Source organism: Salmo salar, chromosome 24, assembly GCF_965601325.2.
Source record: "Salmo salar chromosome 24, fSalSal1, whole genome shotgun sequence".
Classification (NCBI taxonomy): Eukaryota; Metazoa; Chordata; class Actinopteri; order Salmoniformes; family Salmonidae; genus Salmo; species Salmo salar.
The window spans coordinates 8,516,722-8,532,879 of NC_138314.1; positions in this window are offsets into that span (position 1 = coordinate 8,516,722).

The following is a 16,158-nucleotide window of genomic DNA, read 5'->3' on the forward strand; positions in this document are numbered from 1 at the left end:
CATCCCAAAGCCCTTGCTTGGAAGTGTACTTTGCCAGACTGCCAAGAACCTTGCCCTCATCCAGGCCAAGGAGGCGAGACACGGTAGTGATGACACCATTGGCCTTGTTGATCTCTGCACCAGACAGGATGCTCTTGCCAGCATACTTGGGGTCCAACATGTACACTGTGGCGTGTATGGGCTTCAGGTGTAAGTCTTCACGCTTTTTTATGTATTTCAAAACTGCAGTTTCCTCTGCTTGGAGCAACAGTGAAGTGGGCAGGGCAGTACCGATTTCTTCTCTTACATCTGCAAGCAGAGTCTGAACATCAGATAGGATGGCATTGTCTCCCTCAATCCGTGCAATTGCTACTGCTATAGGTTTCAGGTTGCTTACCACTCTCTCCCAAAATATATCATCTTGATGGGGCTGTCCATATCGGCAGACTGTGATATGGCCATTTCTTGGAGAGACTCCTTCCCCTCCAGGAGACTGTCAAACATGATGACAACACCACCCCAACTGGTGTTGCTGGGTAGCTTCAATGTGGTGCTCTTATTCTTCTCACTTTACTTTATGAGGTAGATTGCTGCTATAACTTGATGACCCTTCACATACCTAACTATTTCCTTGGCTCTCTTGTAGTGTATCCATTGTTTTCAGCACCATGATGTCCTTGAGGTGCAGATTTAATGCATGAGCAGCACAGCCGATGGGTGTGATGTGAGGGTAGGACTCCTCCACTTTAGACCAAGCAGCCTTCATGTTCGTAGCATTGTCTGTCACCAGTGCAAATACCTTCTGTGGTCCAAGGTCATTGATGACTGCCTTCAGCTCATCTGCAATGTAGAGACCGGTGTGTCTGTTGTCCCTTGTGTCTGCACTCTTGTAGAGTGGTGGAGAACATTCGACCACCCATCAGAGATGATTGCAATACAGTCTGCTTTCTCTATGATTTGCTTGACCTTCACTTGAACTCTGTTGAGCTCTGCATCCAGCAAATGAGTAGATAAAGCATGTCTGGTTGGAGGGGTGTATTGCTGGGCGAAGAACATTCAGAAATTCCAATACACATTGCCTGTGAGCAACTTTATGCACTTGGCCAGATGATTTTGCATCTTTGTTGCATTCTTCACATATGATTTGGCACAGTATTTGCAAATGTACACAGATTTTTCTTCTACATTAGCTGCAGTGAAATATCTCCACATCAAATAGTGCCCGTGGCATTTTCCTATAAAGATTAGAAAAAATGGAGTAAAAAAACCCAAATACAATTCCATGTACTGATAAATAGTTAAGCAGTTAGATTAAACAACTTCTTTGTAAGATAAATGTTTTAAAATGACACATGTATGGAAACAGGTGAATTAACACTCCTCAGTTAGCAGGATCAAGCAAGCTAAAAGCCACATGGTAGCAAAGACTAACTAGCAGAAATTGTTAACCTCTCTGGCACAGGCGTTCCGCTAGCGACCCACCTCGACAACATCCGGTGATATTGCAGAGCGCCAAATTCAAAATACATTCATAAAAGATACAAGTGTTATACATCGGCTTAAAGATGAACTTCTTGTTACTGTGTCAGATTTCAAAAAAGCTTTACGGCGAAAGCATATCATGCGATTATCTGAGGACTGCAACCCGCTTATGGAAGCATACAAACATTTTTAAGCCAAGTAGAGGAGTCATAAATAGCGAAAAAATTAATCACTTACCTTTGATGATCTTCATCTGGTTGCAGTCACAAGAGTCCCTGTTACACAAATGTTTGTTTTGTTCGATAAAGTCCCTCTTTATTTCCCAATAACTCTGTTTTGTTCAGTAATCCACTGGATCAATGGCGGTCACAACATACAGACAAATTCATCCTAATAGTACCGGTAAAGTTTGTTGAAACATGTCAAACGATGTTTATAATTAATCCTCAGGTTGTCTATTGTCTAAATAAATGATAATATTTCAACCGGACAATAGCGTATTCAATAGAAAGGAAAAACAATGAAGGGCGACCAATCTACCAATTATATGCATATCCTAGCTTCTGGGCCTGAGTAACAGGCAGTTTACTTTGGACACGCTTCTCATCCAGATGTCGAAATACTGCCCCCAAGCCATAACAAGTTTTAAATGAGAAATTATTTAAACACACTTTATATGTGGACAACTCCAAATACCTAGGTGTCTGGTTAGACTGTAAACTTTCCTTCCAGACTCATATTAAGCATCTCCAATCCAAAATTAAATCTAGAATCAGCTTCCTATTTCGCAACAAAGTATCCTTCACTCATGCTGCCAAACATACCCTCGTAAAACTGACTACCCTACCGATCCTTGACTTCGGCGATGTCATTTACAAAATAGCCTCCAACACTCTACTCAGCAAATTGGATGCAGTCTATCACAGTGTCATCAGTTTTGTCACCAAAGCCCCATATACTACCCACCACTGCGACCTGTTTGCTCTCGTTGGCTGGCCCTCGCTTCATATTCGTCGCCAAACCCACTGGCTCCAGGTCATCTATAACTCTTTGCTAGGTAAAGCCCCGCCTTATCTCAGCTCACTGGTCACCATAGCAGCATGCGCTCCAGCAGGTATATTTCACTGGTAACCCCCAAAGCCTCCTCATTTGGCCTCCTTTCCTTCCAGCTCTCTGCTGCCAATGACTGGAACGAATTGCAAAAATCACTGAAGCTGGAGACTCATATCTCCCTCACTAACTTTAAGCATCAGCTGTCAGAGCAGTTTACAGATCATTTCATCTGTACACAGCCCATCTGTAAATAGCCCACCCAACTACCTCATCCCCATATTGTTATTTCATTTTTTGCTCCTTTGCACCCCAGTATCTCTACTTGCACATTCATCTTCCGCTCAACTATCACTCCAGTGTTTAATTGCTAAATTGTAATTATTTTGCCACTATGGCCTATTTATTGCCTTACCTCCCTAATCTTACTTCATTTGCACACACTGTATATAGACTTTTCTATTGTGTTATTGACTGTACATTTGTTTATTCCATGTGTAACTCCGTGTTGTTTGTGTCGCACTGCTTTGCTTTATCTTGGCCAGGTCGCAGTTGTAAATGAGAACTTGTTCTCAACTGGCCTAGCTGGTAAAATAAAGGTGAAATAAAAATAAAATAAAAAACTTTTCTGTAGGTTACTATTTACTAGTTATGTCATATAAAATATATTCACCCACCCAGTATTGTAGTCAAAACTTACCAGAAAGCATGTAGTCCTTGGCTCAGACAGTGTACTAGTGTGGGCTCAATAGCATCTCATTAGTGTACAAGATCTTGACAATCAGCTGTACATGTGATGGAAGAGTGCACTGCACATGTGATGGAAGAGTGCACTGCACATGTGATGGAAGAATGCACTGTGCATGCAGAGGGTTGCAATTCCATTGATTTGGGGATAGTGTAACTAAAATATGCCACAAGACCTAGAATTGCCTCATGTGTATCCCACAAAAAAGGTTCACTGTTATAAGCTAACTGTTTTGATGAATTTAAGGAAAATTCCCCAAATTCCCGGGCTTAACGTAATTTCTGGAAATTCTCCAGAAAGTTTCCGACCCTTTGCAACCCTATCCCCATTAGCTGCCTTGGCAGCAGCTACTCTTCCTGGGGTCCAGCAACATTAAGGCAGTCATATACAATTTTAAATATTACATGACATTACATTTCATAACCCTTTTCACAGCACATTAAGTGTGTTCCCTCAGGCCACTACTCTACTATCACATATCTACAATACAAAATCTATGTGTACGTGTGTGGAGTGCGTGTCTTATGTGTATGTGTGCCTGTGTGTGTCTCTTCACAGTCCCAGCTATTCCATAAGGTGTATTTTTATGTTTTTTAAATGTGATTATACTGCTTGCATCGGTTACCTGACGTGGAATAGAATTTCATGTAGCCATGGCTCTATGTAGTACTGTATGCCTCCCATAGTTTGTTCTTCCCTCTTTGTGGCACCTGACCACACTACTGAACAGTGGTCCAGGTAGGAACAAAACTAGAGGCTGTAGGACCTGCCTTGTTGATAGTGTTGTTAAAAGGGCAGAGTAGCGCTTTATTATGGACAGGCTTTTCACCATTTTAGCTATTGTTGTATCAACATGTTTTGACCATGACAGTTTACAATCCAGGATTACTCCAAGCAGTTTAGTCATCTCAACTTGCTCAATTTCCACATTATTTATTACCAGATTTAATTGAGGTTTAGAGTTTAGTGAATGATTTGTCCCTAATACAAAGCTTTTCGTTTTTGAAATATTTAGGACTAATTTATTCCTTGCCACCCATTCTGAAATTAACTGCAGCTCTTTGTTAAGTGTTGGAGTGATTTCACTCGCTATTGTAGGTGACGTGTATAGTGTCGAGTCATCCGCATACTGTACATCTACTCAAGGCTGGTGACATGTCATTAGTAAAGATTGAAAAAAGGGGCTTAGACAGCTGCCCTGGGGAATTCCTGATTCTACCTATGTTGGAGAGGCTCCCATTAAAGAACAACCTCTGTGTTCTGTTAGACAGGTAACTTTTTATCCACAATATAGCAGGGGGTGTAAAGTCATACGTTTTTCCATCAGCAGTCTATGATCGATCATGTCAAAAGCCACACTGAAGTCTAACAAAACAGTTAACACAATCTTTTTATCATCAATTTCTCTCAGCCAATCATCAGTCATTTGTGTAAGTGCTGAGCTTGTTGAATGTCCTTCCCGATAAGCATGCTGAAAGTCTGTTGTCAGTTTGTTTACAGTAAAATAGCATTGTATCTTGTCAAACGTCATTTTTTCAAAAAGTTTAGTAATGGTTGGTAACAGGCTGATTGGTCGGCTATTTTGATTAACCTTTATTTAACTAGGCAAGTCAGTTAAGAACAAATTCTTATTTACAATGACGGGCTACCCCGGCCAAACCATAACCCGAACGATTCTGGGCCAATTGTGCGCCGCCCTATGAGACTCCCAATTATGGCCGGTTGTGATACAGCCTGGAATCAAACTAGGGTCTGTAGTGACGCCTCTAGCACTGAGATGCAGTGTCTTAGACCGCTGCGCCACTCGGGAGCCAGTAAAAGGTGCTTTACTATTCTTGGGTAGCGGAATTACTTTTGCTTCCCTCCAGGCCTAAGGGCACACACCTTCTAGTAGGCTTAGATTGAAGATATGGCAAATAGGAGTGGAAATATCATCTGCTATTATCCTCAATAATTTTCCATCCAAGTTGTCAGACCCCGGTGGCTTGTCATTGTTGATAGACAAAAACATTTTTTACCTCTTCCACACTCACTTTATGGAATTCAAAGTTACAATGCTTGTCTTTCATAATTTGATCAGTTATACTTGGATGTGTAGGGTCAGCATTTGTTTTTGCCATGTCATGCCTAAATTTGCTAATCTTGCCAATGAAAACATCGTTAAAGTAATTGGCAATATCAGTGGCTTTTGTGATGAATGAGCCATCTGATTCAATGAGTGATGGAGCTGGGTTTGTCTTTTTGCCTAGAATTTCATTTAAAGTGCTCCAAAGCTTTTTACTATCATTATTTATATAAATAATCTTTGTTTCATAGTATAGTTTCTTCTTTTTATTCAGTTTAGCCACATGATTTCTCAATTTGCGGTACGTTTCCCAATCAGTTGTGCAGCCAGACTTATTTGCCATTCCTTTTGCCTCATCCCTCTCAACCATACCATTTTTCAATTCCTCATCAATTCACAGATTTAACAGGTTTTACAGTCATTTTCTTAATGGGTTATTAGTAACTGGAATAAGCAACTTCATAAATGTGTCAAGTGCAGCGTCTGGTTGCTCCTCATTACTCACCACAGACCAACAAATATTATTTACATCAACAACATAAAAATCAATACAAAAGTTATTGTATGACATCTTATACACTATATTAGGCCCAGACTTTGGAACTTTGGTTTTCCTAGATATGGCTACTTTATTGTGACCACTACAGTCGATGGATTTGGATACTGGTTTAAAGCTAATTTCTGCTGCAATAGTAAAGATGTGATCAATACCCCCAATCATGGTCGGTTGTGATACAGCCTGGAATCGAACCAGGGTCTGTAGTAACGCAGCTAGCATTGCGATGCAGTGCTTTAGACCGCTGCTTCACTCGGGAGGCCCAATGTGGGCTATTTTTAGCACTTTTCTGGCATGCTTAATTGTTTTCATTGCTTTACTGGGACGCTTAGCAGACGTAGACATGCACATGTTATTTATGTTAGTGCAGGGTGAGCTGCACACGGTGGACGTCCTACTAGGGCACACTGCCTCAGTGCTAACAATATAACTTTGGTTCATAGGCACATTATTAGAGGTCAACCGATTTAATTAGGGCCGATTTCAAGTCGGTAATCGGTATTTTTGGACACCGATTGTGGCCGATTTTTGTAAAATATATATTTTTCCTTTATTTAACTAGGCAAGTCAGTTAAGAACACATTCTTATTTTCAATGACAGCCTAGGAACGGTGGGTTAACTGCCTTGTTCAGGGGGGATTCATTTTTGCAACCTTCGGTTACCAGTCCAACGCTCTAACCACCTGCCTTACATTGCACTCCACAAGGATTAACAGGCTTACTACCTGTTACGCGAGGGCAGCAAGAAGCAAAGGTAAGTTGCTAGGTAGCATTAAACTTATCTTATAAAAAACAATCAATCTTAACATAATCACTAGTTAACTACACATGGTTGATGATATTACTAGTTTATCTAGCGTGTCCTGCGTTGCATATAATCGATGCGGTGCCTGTTAATTTCTCATCGAATCACAGTCTACTTCGCCAAACGGGTGATGATTTAACAAGCGCATTCGCGAAAAAAGCACTGTTGTTGCACCAATGTGTACCTAACCATAAACATCAATGCCTTTCTTTAAAATCAATACACAAGTATATATTTTTAAACCTGCATATTTAGTTAATATTGCCTGCCAACATGAATTTCTTTTAACTAGGTAAATTGTTTCACTTCTCTTGCGTTCCGTGCAAGCAGTCAGGGTATATGCAGCAGTTTGGGCCGCCTGGCTCGTTGCGAACTGTGTGAAGACCATTTATTCCTAACAAAGACCGTAATTAATTTGCCAGAATTGTACATAATTATGACAATATTGAAGGTTGTACAATGTAACAGCAATATTTAGACTTAGGGATGCCATTCATTAGATAAAATATGGAACGGTTCCGTATTTCACTGAAAGAATAAACGTTTTGATTTCGAAATGATAGTTTCCGGATTCAACCATATTATTGACCATAGGCTCGTATTTCTGTGTGTTATTATGTTATAATTAAGTCTATGATTTGATACTTCAAATTTATTTATATAGCCCTTCTTACATCAGCTGATATCTCAAAGTTCTGTACAGAAACCCAGCCTAAAACCCCAAACAGCAAGCAATGCAGGTGTAGAAGCACGGTGGCTAGGAAAAACTCCCTAGAAAGGCCAAAACCTAGGAAGAAACCTAGAGAGGAACCAGGCTATGAGGGGTGGCCAGTCCTCTTCTGGCTGTGCCGGGTGGAGATTATAACAGCACATGGCCAAGATGTTCAAATGTTCATAAATGACCAGCATGGTCAAATAATAATAATCATAGTAGTTGTCGAGGGTGCAACAAGTCAGTAACACAAGAGTGTCAGTTGGCTTTTTCATAGCCGATCTTTGAGAGTATCTCTACCGCTCCTGCTGTCTCTAGAGAGTTGAAAACAGCAGGTCTGGGACAGGTAGCACGTCCGGTGAACAGGTCAGGGTTCCATAGCCGCAGGCAGAACAGTTGGAACTGGAGCAGCAGCACGGCCAGGTGAACTGGGGACAGCAAGGAGTCATCAAGCCAGGTAGTCCTGAGGCATGGTCCTAGGGCTCAGGTCCTCTGAGAGAGAGAAAGAAAGAAAGAGAAAAAGAGAGAATTAGAGAGAGCATATTTAAATTCACACAGGACACCGGAAAAGACGAGAAATACTCCAGATGTGACAGACTGACCCTAGCCCCCCGACACATAAACTACTGCAGCATAAATACTGGAGGCTGAGACAGGAGGGGTCAGGAGACACTGTGGCCCCATCCGATGAAACCCCCGGACAGGGCCAAACAGGTAGGATATAACCCCACCCACTTTGCCAAAGCACAGCCCCCACACTACTTGATAGAGCAGTCTGACTAAGCGGTGGTAGGCAGCAGCAGGCTCTTAAGCATTCATTCAAACAGCACTTTCGTGCGTTTGCCAGCAGCTCTTCGCTGTGCTTCAAGCATTGAGCTGTTTATGACTTCAAGCCTATCAACTCCCGAGATTACGCTGGTGTAGCCGATGTGAAATGGCTAGCTAGTTAGCGGGGTGCGCGCTTATAGCGTTTCAATCGGTGACGTCACTCGCTCTGAGACCTTGAAGTAGTTGTTTCCCTTGCTCTGCAAGGGCCGCGGCTTTTGTGGAGCGATGGGTAACGATGCTTCGAGGGTGGCTGTTGTCGATGTGTTCCTGGTTCGAGCCCAGGTAGAGACGAGGAGAGGGACGGAAGTGTCACGCCCTGACCTGAGAGCCTTTTTTATGTCTCTATTTAGGTTTGGTCAGGGTGTGATTTGGGTGGGCATTCTATGTCCTTTTTTCTATGCTTTGTATTTCTTTGTTTTGGCCTGGTATGGCTCTCAATCAGGGACAGCTGTACATCGTTGTCGCTGATTGGGAGTCATACTTAGGCAGCCTGTTTTCCTTTGGGGTTTGTGGGTAGTTAATTTCTGTTTAGTGTGTTAGGATACCTGACAGGACTGTTTGGCTGTCGTTTGTTTTTTCTTTGTGAAGTGCCTTTTTCATCCAAAATAAAAGATGAACAAATTCCACGCTGCACCTTGGTCCTCTTCTTCCAATGACAGCCGTTACAGGAAGCTATACTGTTACACTGGCAATACTAAAGTGCCTATAAGAACATCAAATAGCCAAAGGTATATGAAATACAAATGGTATACAGAGAAATAGTCCAATAATTCCTATAATAACTACAACCTTAAACTTCTTACCCGGGAATATTGAAGACTCATGTTAAAAGGAACCACCAGATTTCATATGTTCTCATGTTCTGAGCAAGGAACTTAAACGTTAGCTTTTTTACATGGCACATATTGCACTTTTACTTTCTTCTCCAACACTTTGTTTTTGCATTATTTAAACCAAATTGAACATGTTTCATTATTTATTCGAGGCTAAATTGATTTTATTGATATATTATATTAAGTTAAAATAAGTGTTCATTCAGTATTGTTGTAATTGTCATTATTACAAATAAATAATTAAAATCTGCCGATTAATTGGCATCGGGGGGTTTCTGGCCCTCCAATAATCGGCATCTGTATCGGCGTTGAAAAACCATAATCGGTCGACCTCTACACATAATTACTGCATACAATAGCTGTAGGATCAGCAGAGGCATTCAAGGGCAGTTAGAGGGTCATAAATTAGGTTACTTACATTGTGTCTTCCAACGCCCCTGGGATAATGTACATTTGCTGAAGCATTATGACAACTCAGCGACACAATGGTTAACTAAGCTGGGCTTGGGTCACTGATAACTCATTGTCTCAAAGCAGCCTTATAATGCTGTGAAAGGATCCAGGAACCCAAATGATTTGGGGGGATGCCATCCTCCTTATAAAACAAGCTTCGTTTACAAAAGTTGTCAATAAATGTTACACCCACAGAGCTGCAATAGTCACGTAGCCAGTTATGGAAGGTCTGCTGAAACATTCAAGGCCACGATTTAGGGAGGGCACAAAAATCCATTTTCAGCTGTTCTGAGCTGCCATTCATAATGTCATTGAATCCCACATGAACTATGATATACTCAATTTCCTGATGCAGGTTTAAAATGTTTGGTAGCAGCTTATTGATGTCTTGTACTGGTGCTCCTGGATAGCACAACGTTTTTGCTCCAAGGACATTCATATAAATATGAATATATGAATGAGCAATGACAGAGCGGCATAGGCTAAGATGCAATAGATAATATAAAATACAGTATATACATTTGAGATGATTAATGCAAGAAATGTAAACATTATTAAAGTGGCATCATTAAAGTCACCAGTGTTCCATTTATTAAAGTGTAGGCAGCAGCCTCTCTGTGCTAGTGATGGCTGTTTAACTGGCTTTTTCTGTTTTTCAGTCTCTCCGTCCCAGCTTTGATGCACCTGTACTGACCTCGCTTTCTGGATGGTAGTGAGGTGAACAGGCAGTGGCTCGGTGGTTGTTGTCCTTGATGATCTTTTTGGCCTTCCTGTGACATCGGGTGCTGTAGGTGTCCTGGAGGGCAGGTAGTTTGCCCCTGGTGATGCATTGTGCAGACTGCACCACCCTTTGGAGAGCCCTGCGATTGTGGGTGGTGCAGTTGCAGTACCAGGCAGTGATACAGCCCGACAGGATGCTCTCAATTTTGCATCTGTAAAAGTTTGTGAGGGTTTTAGGTGACAAGACACATTTCTTCAGCCTCCTGAGGTTGAAGAAGCACTGTTGCGTCTTCTTCACCACACTGTCTGTGTGGGTGGACCATTTCAGTTTGGACGTGATGTGTACGCCGAGGAACTTAAAACTTTCCATCTTCTCCACTGCTGTTCCGTCAATGTGGATAGGGGGGGGTGCTCCCTCTACTGTTTCCTAAAGTCCACAATCATCTTCTTTGTTTTGTTGACGTTGAGTGAGAGGTTATTTTCCTGACACCACACTCCGAGAGCCCTCACCTCCCTGTAGGCTGTCTCGTCGTTGTTGGTAACCAAGCCTACTACTGTTGTGTCGTTTGCAAACTTGATGATTGAGTTGGAGGCGTGCATGGGTGAACAGGGAGTACAGGAGGGGGCTAAGCACAAACCCTTGTGGGGCCCCAGTGTTGAGGATCAGCAAAGTGTTTCCTACCTTCACCACCTGGGGGCGTCACGTCAGGAAGTCCAGGACCCAATTGCACGGGGCGGGGTTGAGACCCAGGGCCTCAAGCTTAATGATGAGCTTGAAGGGTACTATGGTGTTGAATGCTGATCTATAGTCAATGAACAGCATTCTTACATAGGTATTCCTCTTGTCCAGATGGGATAGGACAGTATGCAGTGTGATGGCGATTGCATCGTCTGTGGACCTATTGGGGCAGTAAGCAAATTGAAGTGGGTCTAGGGTGACAGATAAGGTGGAGGTGATATGATCATTGACTAGTCTCTCAAAGCACTTCATGATGTTTATTCCTGTCGGTGTGACGCACTGAGAATCCAGGTGGATGTACCGACTCCGACAGCATATCCCGAGATAACCATGTTTCCGTGAAACAGAATATGTTACAATCCCTGATGTCTCTCTGATGTCTCTCTGGAATGCAACCCTTGCCCTGATTTCGTTGACCTTGCTATCTAGGGACGTTAGGGAGTAATATACTCGGAAGCGGTGGGTGGTGTGCGCGCCTTCGAAGTCTGACCAGACGATCGCTCCGTCTCCCTCTTCTCCGGCTGCGTTGTTTTGGGTCGGCCTCTGGATGGTGCGGACAAAGGATCCGCTTTGGGAAAGTTGTATTCCTGGTCGTAGTGCTGGTAAGTTGACGTCGCTCTGATATCCAATATTTCTTCCCGGCTGTATGTAATAACACTGGGCTAACAATGTAAGAAATAATAATGCAAAGTTTCCTAAGGACTAAAAGCGAGGCACTATCATATAACAAGAGACAATTATTTAAAACACGGGATAGCATGACTAATTATGTAATTTTCCACGATACTAGTTGGTATCAGGCTTTGACGCAAAATAAAAAATAAAATAAAAACGTTAGAAACTACAGGCCGAAACAACAGGTCGAGGCGCAGGAGGTATCCGAGATTGTGACAGGAGTTTGTGACAGGAAATGACGTATAGTAGGTGACAGGCATCTCAGTCCTTGGGGAGAAGCAAACTGTCAATGACTGTACACAGTATCTTTTCCAGGGATATTTTTAGAAACACTCTAAACTGTCCCCCAGTTTTGTCAAAATTCTGTTTGCCTATTCACTCAAAAAGGTGATTGTTAGAGGTGATGGGGTTTCTTTCTTGTAATTTTGTAGCTTCACCACTTAAGGGCGCCCTTTGACAGGGAAGTGTAGGCTTGTACCAGGCTCAACTCCACTCTGTTAAATTGAAACGTCTTCTCCACACTGGAACAGTGTAGTTCCTAAATTGACCCCAACCCTGCACTTTTTGTACAGTGGAAAAGTGAGACATTAGACATGCCTGATGGAATGTACACTGCTCCAAAAAAAAGGGAACACTTAAACAACACAATGTAACTCCAAGTCAATCACACTTCTGTGAAATCAAACTGTCCACTTAGGAAGCAACACTGATTGACAATAAATTTCACATGCTGTTGTGCAAATGGAATAGACAACAGGCGGAAATTATAGGCAATTAGCAAGACACCCCCAATAAAGGAGTGGTTCTGCAGGTGGTGACCATAGACCACTTCTCAGTTCCTATGCTTCCTGGCTGATGTTTTGGTCACTTTTGAATGCTGGCGGTGCTTTCACTCTAGTGGTAGCATGAGACGGAGTCTACAACCCACACAAGTGGCTCAGGTAGTGCAGCTCATCCAGGATGGCACATCAATGCGAGCTGTGGCAAGAAGGTTTGCTGTGTCTGTCAGCGTAGTGTCCAGAGCATGGAGGCGCTACCAGGAGATAGGCCAGTACATCAGGAGACGTGGAGGAGGCCGTAGGAGGGCAACAACCCAGCAGCAGGACCGCTACCTCCGCCTTTGTGCAAGGAGGAGCAGGAGGAGCACTGCCAGAGCTCTGCAAAATGACCTCCAGCAGGCCACAAATGTGCATGTGTCTGCTCAAACGGTCAGAAACAGACTCCATGAGGGTGGTATGAGGGCCCGACGTCCACAGGTGGGGGTTGTGCTTACAGCCCAACACCGTGCAGGACGTTTGGCATTTGCCAGAGAACACCAAGATTGGCAAATTCGCCACTGATGCCCTGTGCTCTTCACAGATGAAAGCAGGTTCACACAGCACATGTGACAGACGTGACAGTCTGGAGACGCCGTGGAGAACGTTCTGCTGCCTGCAACATCCTCTAGCATGACCGGTTTGGCGGTGGGTCAGTGATGGTGTGGGGTGGCATTTCTTTGGGGGGCCGCACAGCCCTCCATGTGCTCGCCAGAGGTAGCCTGACTGCCATTAGGTACCGAGATGAGATCCTCAGACCCCTTGTGAGACCATATGCTGGTGCGGTTGGCCCTGGGTTCCTCCTAATGCAAGACAATGCTAGACCTCATGTGGCTGGAGTGTGTCAGCAGTTCCTGCAAGAGGAAGACATTGATGCTATGGACTGGCCCGCCCGTTCCCCAGACCTGAATCCAATTGAGCACATCTGGGACATCATGTCTCGCTCCATCCACCAATGCCACGTTGCACCACAGACTGTCCAGGAGTTGGCGGATGCTTTAGTCCAGGTCTGGGAGGAGATCCCTCAGGAGACCATCCACCACCTCATCAGGAGCATGCCCAGGCGTTGTAGGGAGGTCCTACAGGCACGTGGAGGCCACACACACTACTGAGCCTCATTTTGACTTGTTTTAAGGACATTACATCAAAGTTGGATCAGCCTGTAGTGTGGTTTTCCACTTTAATTTTGAGTGTGACTCCAAATCCAGACCTCCATGGGTTGATAAATTGGATTTCCATTGATTAATTTTGTGTGATTTTGTTGTCAGCACATTCAACTATGTAAAGAAAAAAGTATTTAATAAGATTATTTCATTCATCTAGGATGTGTTATTTTAGTGTTCCCTTTATTTTTTTGAGCAGTATATATTTCCACCCCACATCTGTAACTCATGCATAGCTGATTTGTCCTGTCTCTCTGGCTGTCACACTTACTGGATATACTCAATTTATCTCCTAAACTGACTGCATTTAAATGGATTTGACCCTGACCACTACACATAGCATTGTTGTCATTTATTTTTTACCTTTATTTAGTTAGGCAAGTCAGTTAAGATCAAATTCTTATTTTCAATGACGGCCTAGGAACAGTGGGTTAACTGCCTTGTTCAGGGGCAGAGTGACAGATTTTGACCTTGTCAGCTCGGGGATTCAATCTTGAAACCTTTCGGTTACTAGTCCAACACTCTAACCACTAGGCTACCTGCCACGCCTTGATTCGGTCTTATGTAGCAAAATTTGAAATTGTGTATCTTTTATTAGATCAAAGTAGAGACTCAGAGCTACAAAATGGTATATCATACACTGCAGTTTAGGAACAATGGGAAAGTAATTCTGCTTTGAAAGTTTATAAACTTGTAACCCCACTTTTGAGAAAATGGCCCTTGAATGTTTTGGTACACCTACTAGAGAGCTCTTCCATGTCTACACCCATTCAGCATTGTTCACACCCTCTTAAGGCTTAGCTCCACCTGTCTCTTTAAGGATTCACATGAGGCCATGTGTTAAACATGCTATATCAAATAAAATCTAAGTTTATTTGTCACATGCACAGGAGACAGAAGGTGTAAACGTTACAGTGAAGTGGTTACTTGCAAGCAGCAATATCAAAAACAGAAAGTGTCCAGATAAGAATATTTTACCATTATTAGATGACGCTTACCCGACCCACTTGTCTAAATGGATGGGTCATGTGAAGGAAATGCTATAACCACCCTCCAGCCTTATCTAGCTAAGTGGATGGATCACTATTGTCTAGACATGTACACATGTTCATAAAATACAGTAGATAGCCGTAATCACCGCCAGACAGACCTGGCTAATTTGACGGGTCTTGTAATAATCTGGCCCAGGTGGAGTCTTTTGTTTAGACATGTAGCTAGCTAGGTTGATAGCTAAACAATGAACTGGCGTAATCCCAACTCCTGAGTGATGCAGTGGTCTAAGGCACTGCATCTCATTGCTAGAGGTGTCACTAAAGACCCTAGTTTGATACCAGGCTGTATCACAACCGGCCGTGATTGGGAGTCCCATAGGGCGGCGCACAGTTGGCCCAGCGTCGTCCGGGTCCGGGTTAGGGTTTGGCCAGGGTTGGCTGTCATTGTAAATAAGAATTTGTTTTTAACTGACTTGCCTAGTTCAATAAAGGTAAAACATTTTTTTTTAAATACTACCAATACAAACATTGTGATAGTTGTAGTATGAATCTGCAGGTGGCTAAAGCTAACAAACTACATTCAATGTTAGCTAGCTAACATTAGGCTATAACTAGCAATGCAAATAGTTTCTAATATGAAAAATATTACTAGACAGGTTAAACACGTAACTTTAGCTAGCCAGCAATCTGACGTTTGCTAGCTAACTCTAACTCTAATGCTTTAAGTTGCAATAAAAATGACTTTCTGACAAAATTAGAAACTTGTATCTGAAAATGTAGCTAGACTCTTACCCATATACAGTTGAAGTCGGAAGTTTACATACACTTAGGTTAAAGTCATTAAAACTCGTTTTTCAACCACTCCACAAATTTCTTGCTAACAAACTATAGTTTTGGCAAATCGGTTAGGACATCTACTTTGTGCATGACACAAGTCATTTTTCCAACAATTGTTTACAGACTTTCACTGCATCACAATTCCAGTGTGTCAGAAGTTTACATACACTAAGTTGACTGTGCCTTTAAACAGCTTGGAAAATTCCAGAAAATTATGTCATGGCTTTAGAAGCTTCTGATAGGCTAATTGACATAATTTGAGTCAATTGTAGGTGTACCTGTGGATGTACTTCAAGGCTTACCTTCAAACTCAGGGCCTCTTTGCTTGACATCATGGGAAAATCAAAAGAAATCAGCCAAGACCTCAGAAAAACAATTGTAGTTCTCCACAAGTCTGGTTCATCCTTGGAAGCAATTTCCAAACATCTGAAGGTACCACGTCCATCTGTACAAGCAATAGTACGCAAGTATAAACTTCATGGGACCACGCAGCAGTCATTCCGCTCAGGAAGGAGACGCGTTCTGTCTCCTAGAGATGAACGTACTTTGGTGCAAAAAGTGCAAATCAATTCCAGAACAACAGCAAAGGACCTTGTGAAGATGCTGGAGGAAACAGGTACAAAAGTATCTATATCCACAGTAAAACGAGTCCTATATCGACATAACCTGAAAGGCTGCTCAGTAAGGAAGAAGCCACTGCTCCAAA